Source organism: Nomascus leucogenys, chromosome 19 (assembly GCF_006542625.1).
Source record: "Nomascus leucogenys isolate Asia chromosome 19, Asia_NLE_v1, whole genome shotgun sequence".
In the NCBI taxonomy this organism is placed as follows: Eukaryota; Metazoa; Chordata; class Mammalia; order Primates; family Hylobatidae; genus Nomascus; species Nomascus leucogenys.
In genome coordinates this window covers 20,655,385-20,663,961 of record NC_044399.1, presented here as the reverse complement: position 1 = coordinate 20,663,961, position 8,577 = coordinate 20,655,385, and positions in this window count along the sequence as shown.

Genomic DNA, 8,577 nt, shown 5'->3' with positions numbered 1-8,577 from the left:
CAAGTCTTATCATCTGTATTGTTTTTTCTTGTTGTAATTATTCTCCATTTTATTTTTTCCTTATCTGTATTCTTTCCTTCTATTTTGTTTCTCTGACTTTATTACTTCATTTTCTTCAGTTTAATGTTTGCTGTCTGTATTTTTAACCTTTCTCATTTTCTGAAAAATATATTTAAGCTACGAATTTCCCTTCAAGTACTACTTTAGTTGTACCCCTTAAGTTTTTAATGGTATAATTTCTTTATCTTTCAGTTTAAAATTGTCCTAATTCCTATTGAGATTTCTTTTGCCATCTGGGTAAAAGATAATTTTTCTTAATTTCCAAATATGTGGAAATGTGTTATTAGCTTTTTGATATTCATTTGTAACTTACTTGCATTAATTGCATTGTAGCCAGAAAATGTGCTCTGTAATGATACCAGTTACTTAAAATTTCTTGATACTTGCTTCTTCCCTAGTACCTAGTCATTTTTAAAATTTATGTCCGTTAGATCAAGTTTGTTAATTGTGTTCAAGTGTTCTATATCGTTACTGATGTGCTTGTCAGCTTTATCAGTTACAGAAAGTGATTTTTATCAGCTTATTGTAAGTCTGCCTATTTGTCTTTTCTATACTTTGAATATATTTTTTCAAGTACATAAAGATTTAAAATTTCTTTCTGATGAATTGACTGTTTTATCAACTTGTAATAACTTTCTCCATGTCAAGAAATTTTTTGCCTTAAGGTATTTTACCTGACATTTATTTAGCATGGCTAAATACATTCATTGAGTTGGTATTTGCCATGGTGTATCTTTTTATATCCTTTGTTTACTAACCTTCTTTCTTGTCCTTATGATTTAGTGTGGCTCTTTATAAAGAACATGTAGCTCAATGTTGTTTGTTTACTCTTTGTTTAGTCAGTCTTAGAAGCTTGCATTTCCCTTTGGTCCATTTACATTGATTATGATTTCTGATATTTTGTGATTTCTACCATTTTATTTTATGTGTTAAGTCTTCCTACTTTTTCTAGGTTTCTCCAGGAAGGCTTTCTCTTGAACTGATTTAATTTTATTCTTTACCTACATTTCTCCTTCCTACTCCCTACCCCCACCTGCCATTTTCTGCTTTACCACTTGGGAAGTAATTCTTTCTGGTACTATCTTCTAGTACTATCTTTCTGGTACTATCTACTATCTTCTGGTACTATCTTTTCTGGTACTATCTAATTATTGGTGGCCACTCAACAATTTTTAACACTTATTTAATTGAGTAAATTCTAAAGTTAACTTTTTACCCTCTTTTTAAACAATACAAGGGACCTTGGGACACTTTAACACACACACACACACACACACACACACACCTTTCTCTTTTTTGTATTTTTTATTGATATATCATTGTTTTACGTATTTTTGGAATACATGTGTATTTTGATACATGTATGCAATGTGCAACAATTCTCTCAGGTTAACTGGTATATCCATCAGATCTATTTTTGTTTTTTTGAGACACTTTCATACTGTTTACCATGGTGGCTGTTCTAATTTATATTCCCACCAAGAGTGTACTGATGTTCTCTTTCTTTGCATCCTCAACAGGATTTGTTATTTTTTGTCTTTTGGGTAATAGTCATTCCAGCTGGGGTGAGATGATATCTCATGGCTGATGATTAGTGATATTGAACATTTTTTTTTCATATACTTGTTGGCCATTTGTGTGTCTTCTTTTGAAAAATGTCTATTTGGGTCTTTTGCCTATCCTTTCATTGGATTATTTGGGGGTTTTTTTTGGCATTTAGTTATTTCGTTCCTGATAGATTCTGGTTGTTAATCCCTTGTTGGAGGGATGATTTGCAGATATTTCCTCCTAGATAAATTCCACACTTAGAGCTATCCCATTTTTGACAAAGTCACCAAGAACATACACTGGGAAAGGACACTCTCTTTAATAAATGGTTCTGGGAGAACTAGATACGCATATGCAGAAGAATGAAACTAGATCCCCATCTTTCATCCCCATCTTTCATCATAAACAAAAATCAACTCAAAATGGATTAAAGACTTAAATTTAAGACTGGAAACTATGGAACTACTAGAATAAAATGTTGGGGAAATGCTACAGGACACTGATCTGGGCAAAGATTTTTTGGGTAAGACCTCAAAAACACAGCAAGAAAAGCAAAATAGGCAAATTGGATTACAAATTGGATTACATCAAGCTAAAAGCTAAAAAAGCTTCTTCACCAAAAAGGAAACCATTAACAAAGTGAAAAGACAAGCTACACATACTGCTTTCTAACTTACATGCTTTTTAACCTGAAATCTGCTGGAAGAAGTCTCCGTGAATGTATAGGTCTTACGTTACCTATTCATCAGTCAACTTATACTCATCCTTCAGTTCTCAGCTTATAGGCTGCTTCCTCTGAGAAGATTTCTGAGTCTGGGTGAGTAGTCATGACTGGAATATTGTACTATACATGTAGAAATGCCCAAAAGCTTCCCAAGGGGATATACAGGCATAACAGTCCCAAAGGAATCAATTTTCAGCCCCTCCTTTTAAATGTGCTTTTTTCTGAGGCTGAGCTGCCTAAGAAGCAAACCACCTGCAAGTCAGAATCAGCTGTTTAGTTCCCCTTTTCTCCTTCCCTTTCACTGTTGCCCAGTTTCCAATTTATAAATAAAGATGTCTCCTAGCCAGGTGCAGTAGCTCACACATGTAATCCCAGCACTTTGGGAGGCCAGGGTGGGTGGATCACCTGAGGTCAGGAGCTCAAGACCAGCCTGGCTAAAGTGGTGAAACCCTGTCTCTACCAAAAATACAAAAATTAGCTGGATGTGATGGCACACGCTTGTAATCCCAGCTACTCAGGAGGGTGAGGCAGGAGAATCGCTTGAACCCAGGAGGTGGAGTTTGTAGTGAGCCGAGATCATGCCATTGCACTCCAGCCTGGGTGACAGAGCGAGACTCCATCTCAAAAAAAAAAAAAAAAAAAAAAAAAAAAAAAAAAAAAAGTCTTCATCCCCTATATTTATTATTGTCTGTTACCCTGAAGTGTAAATTCCCCTGAAAACTGAACAAATAAGCAGCTGTTTAAAATAGTAGCATCGTGAAGCCTTCCTTTATAGGGCCATTGTGTCTTTTTCCATATTATTCAAATTTCTGTGAGACACACACACACACACACAAAACAACAACAAACAAAAACACTTCATTGACCTGTACACTGAAGATGAATGCACTTTATATATATATATATGTTATACCTCATTGAAAAAAGAGTTTTGAAAAAGTATCTTAAAATTAACAGTATGTTTTCTGAGTATATGTGTTAAATAAGGCATATCTAGGTGAAATAATAACACATATAATTTTTTTACAGTCCTTTTGTTAAGCTTCCCAGGAATTAAGATTGTAGACCATTCTAATGGCTAAGTAGAAAATCATTTTTTCAAGTCAGGTAGTCCCTAATTTTAGTACTTTATTTTTTTCAAAAAGATTGAAGACTCTAGGCAAGTACCCAATTATCAGTAAATTAATTATCAATCATTACAGGTATGAGAGCATTAGGGGTATAAGAGCAAAATATTTAAGAACCACTAAGTTATACGTTCTCATGGTAACCTGAACTTTTTCCCTTACTTATCATAATCTATAAATATATGCCTATTGGTATGATTATTTGATGTGTGTTTCTCCAACATCAAGTCTCATGGAAATAATACTAAGCATATTGTTTATCCACAGTGAATCTAAGTCAAAGATTCAATAAGCAAATGGATTACTGTGCAAGTGGTATTTGCAGTCCTGGGAGTAGACGAGATCATGCAGAAACAGATAAACAGAGAAGAGGATGGAACTCTGGAAAACAGCAAAAGATAACTCCTTTTAGTACAAAAACCGTCATTTGTCTTCGCAGCTTTTTCCCTTTTCCTTTCCTGCTTTGTCCCTAGAGAGCATAGTGTTTTGCACACAGAAACAATTTCAATGTTAAAATAAACTTTCTTCCCCAAACGTAGTCTAAGACACGGAATACATAATTACTCTTATGAGTGTTCTTTTCAGGGAAATAGTTACCTTAGAAGACTGCACCTTGTTGTCTTCACTGTCTTGTAGAAGAAACAGATGTGAAATACTCAAGATATAGAATAGTCCCATACCCCCTTCAAGGAAGTTGCGAGTGATCTTTTCTCAGAGCCTGACATCAAAAAGTAAATTTTTTTGTTATCACTCAGTTTCATAAATCATCTCTGAGTGCATCACGTACTGTCATGTCACATGTTCTAGTCATTAGTAAAAATGTTTTTCTTCTAGCTCCCATATCCTCTAATATGCTAAGATCAAGTCCATTTTTTCTGTGTTTCTTCCACTCACTTTCTAAAACTTTAGCTCTAAATAAATTAACATTGATGACTTGCTTAGATAGTCCCTATCTGGTTGGACTTGGTTTTCTATCTTGTCAGTTTTTTATGTGCCACCGGGAGGCAGCATGAACTTGCCTACTGATAATCTCTCTTGATGCCTGTACATCTGCAGTCATCCTGTCACTTTTTAAAGAAAGATGTCTTTTCTATTTAAGATGTAATTAAATCTCACCTTTTTTAAAAATAATACTTGGTGATAATGGGACATGGGGAAGCAGAGATCATCATATGCTTGTGTTAGAATGTTAATTGAGGCAATTTGAAAATTACTTATCTGAAACCTTAAAATTGTTTATGTCCTTTGCTCTGGCATTCCCCTTCCCCACACTCACTCTCTCATTCCCAGCAATTTCTCTTTATGAAATTATTGCCATCGTAAGCAAAGACTTAGCTACAGGGACATTCAGTACAGCATTCTCATACAAACATCAACTAGAAACAATACAAATGTCCAACAGGAACACATTCTCGTCATACAATAGATAGCTCTGAGGCTGATAAAAATGATGTTATTGAAATTTTTCTGAAAATGTGGTACACATATCACCAGATCTGGTCCACAGGACCATTGTAAGTGGGACATGAAAAGGAAGCATGCTTCCTTTTCACTGTATCTCTTATCTGCTCCCAGAAACAGTGTCCCGGCCGTGTGGCCTCCCTCCTAGACAGGCAGAAGGCTATGGCTTCCCATACACACCCAGGCTCTTCTCTTCCCCAACCTCCTCTAGGACTTCCTTATCCTATTCCCTCTCCAAGGCCCAGGTTTCATCCCACTCCCTTTATCTGTCTATTTATTTATTTTTTAATAAAGATAAATAAATGTAAAAGAATGTCATCTCCATCTGAACACAACAGCAAATCCAAATAATCATTTATTTATTTGTTAGATTTCTCAGCAATATTTTGGAGCTTTTATTACAAAGGTTTTGCACATTTTGATAAGCTTTTTCTTTTCTGAGACAGGTGCTCACTCTGTCAGCTGGAGTGCAGTGGTGTGAGCATGGCTCACTGTAGCTTTGACCTCCTGGGCTCAAGTGATCCTCCCACCTCCGCCTCCCAAGTAGCAAGGACTACAGTCATGTGCCACCACACCCGGTTAATTTTTAATATTTTTTAGAGATGGGGTCTAGCTATGTTGCCCAGGCTGGTCTCAAACTCCTGGGCTCAAGAGATCCTCCTGCCTCCACCTCCCAAAGTGCAGGGATTACAGGGATGAGCCACCGTGCCTAACCTCCAATCCCTTTCCTTCCCACACAGCTCTTTCTGGTTCCCCAGCACAGCCCTCCAGGTAGTCGGGCAGCCAGCCAGCTCCACCCTCATTGCCCTCAAGCTCCTTTTCTTAATATTTCCTGAAACCCCCAGCTCTGCCCCTTCCCCTAAGCTCCTGTCTACCTTCTTGTCCTATGATGTGCTTGCCATATCCCTTAGAGAAAACCTGTGCTGCTTTTTTTTTTTTTTTTTTTTTTGAGACAGAGTTTTGCTCTTTGTTGCCCAGGCTGGAGTGCAGTGTAGCGATCTAGGCTGACTACAACCTCTGCCTCCCGGGTCCAAGAGACTCTCGTGCTTCAGCCTCCCCAATAGCTGGTATTACAGGCACCTGCCACCACACCCGGCTAATTTTTGTATTTTTAGTAGAGACAAGATTTCACCATGTTGGTCAGGCTGGTCTCAAACTCCTGATCTCAGGTGATCCGCCTGCCTCAGCCTCCCAAAGTGTTGGGATTACAGGCGTGAGCCACCTCGCCGGCCCCTCCTCACTCCTCTGCTCCAGCCTCCCCTTTGTCCCTGGAAGTCCCTAGTTTCTTCTGCATGTCATTGCTCCACCCTTAGCTTCAGCACTCCCTTCTCCAAGCCTACAAAATAGACTTCTTTTATTTATTCTGGCCCTTTTATTTTCTACTCCTATTTCTTTCTTCCTTATAGCCCTCTTCACTTCTAACCAAAGCTTCTTTGCCATTTAATATGTTTTGCAAGTAGAGCTTCCCCAAATATCTTGTTTGATTTAGGAAACAATCATAAATGTCATCTAGATATATTCCCAACTCAGTAGTGAGGATAAAGTGTTCACCTTTTCGTAACAATAGTCACAAATATGTGGCAGTCGATTTCTTTCTCTAAATGTATAGGAGCTAGTTAAATTCCTAGTTCAGAACGTATAAAATTGGTGAATTTCCCAAGGAGAAATTAAAAGGCAGTTAATATTTCCTATGAATTCTATGATTTAGAGAGTAGTTTGGAAACGAGAAATAAGACAAAATACAAGTAAATGTTTTTCTAAGTTCATTTAAATCAGATCCTAAATCTCACTTGAAATTCATTGTGATCTTTGTGGAGAAGAATTCTTTTAGAAATTGGAAATTATTGGTACATGGTTCATGTGTACTAGAGCAATATAATGTCTCTTATCAAGAATTGCCTTTAGTATGGAACATCATTTATTAATGTCATCCAGTCATGGGTCACATTATTAATGATGAAACAGAAAAGCAAGTCCCTTACATGCTATTCTCAAAGTCTTCTAAAAGTGTCAATGTAAATTGAATAAAATCTACATTTTATGTATTTGAAATGTAGCAATGAGTAGCCAAAAAGATATACATAAGCATCTGGCAAGAATGTGAAAAAAAAAGTTTTTAGTAATATGAATACACATCAACTTTGGCCACATATCATTACCTTAAATCTCACAAGAAGAATTTTGAATATTTTTATCTACCATTATCAAAGATTGACTAGTTCTATATACCTTAACTTTCTAGATTTCTGAACCTTACTTCTTTAAAAACCAAACCTTTATTTTAAGCATTTCAGCTGGAATTTCTGTGAAACTGATTATATTTTATACACATCCTGTCTTCTTAAATGCTCACACCTGTAATCCCAGCATTTTGGGAGGCCGAGATGGGCAGATCACGAGGTCAACAGGTAAAGACCATCCTGGCCAACATGGTGAAACCCCGTCTCTACTAAAAGTACAAAAATTAGCTTGGCATGGTGGTGTGTGCCTGTAGTCCCAGCTATTCGGGAGGCTGAGGCAGGAGAATCACTTGAAGCCAGGAGGCGGAGGTTGCAGTGAGCTGAGATCACTCCACTGCACTCCAGCCTGGGCAAATGAGCAAGACTCCGTCTCAAAAAAAAAAAATGTTTTAACTTTTACTGGATAGTTCAAGGTCTTCATTGTGAGTTTCCATTATGGTACAATGGAGGCCAAAGAAGGAACTGTTAACCCCATGCTCAGTGGCCTGAGGAAGTAACAAATGTTCTTATGTCTGTTTTTTATTGTTTTGTTATCATAACAGTAAAAAACACCATCTGCATCTAACTGCTTTCTCTACTATTGAGAAACACTACTCCATGGGTCTCTTAAATGCCTAGATGTCTTGGTGGGTTATGCCAAGGATGGAAGGCCCTGACCACTCTATCTAGAACATTTCTCATGGCCATTTCCAGTGAGCAATGTTAAGAGTTGCTTTAAGCTCTCCTTTCAGACCACGGCTGCTGTCAGTGGTACATTTTCCAGGTTCCACATTCATCTCCCATGACACAACCCATGTTTGTCCAAGCATAGGTCTAGGACCACCTAAGCTGCCCTGCAGAACCGGTGCTCCAGAAACCAATGCAACCAAGTTTGCACTCCAGCTACTGCTTCTGCTATGAGTAATCGTTTCTGACTCTAACTCAGGAGGTCTTCTCTCTTCTGTCAGCATCCATGACATTGTGGCAAGCTGACTTGTTAGCTTGCAGCAGAGTAAAATCTTAGACCCCTCACAGTTCTTGTAAGCTACCTTTCAATTTGTTGTTTAATTTATACTTTTAACACACATATATTAGTTATGTATGCCTCTAGAAATATGTAAGATCCAAGGGGAATATAAAGTGGACAATAGTTGGAACCTCCCTTAAGAAGACCTAATGCTAAATGACGAGTTAATGGGTGCAGCAAACCAACATGGCACATGGATACATATGTAACAAACCTGCACATTGTGCACATGTACCCTAAAACCTAAAGTATAATAATAAAATTTAAAAAAAAAGAAGCTCTCCCTGGTGAGGAATGCAGACGCACAGATTTTGTAACAAAACATGATTGATATTAAAGGCACGGAGATGGGAACCAGAAGGTTAGGGATAGCTTTCTGGAGGAGGAAACAATGAATTAAGCCTTTAAGGA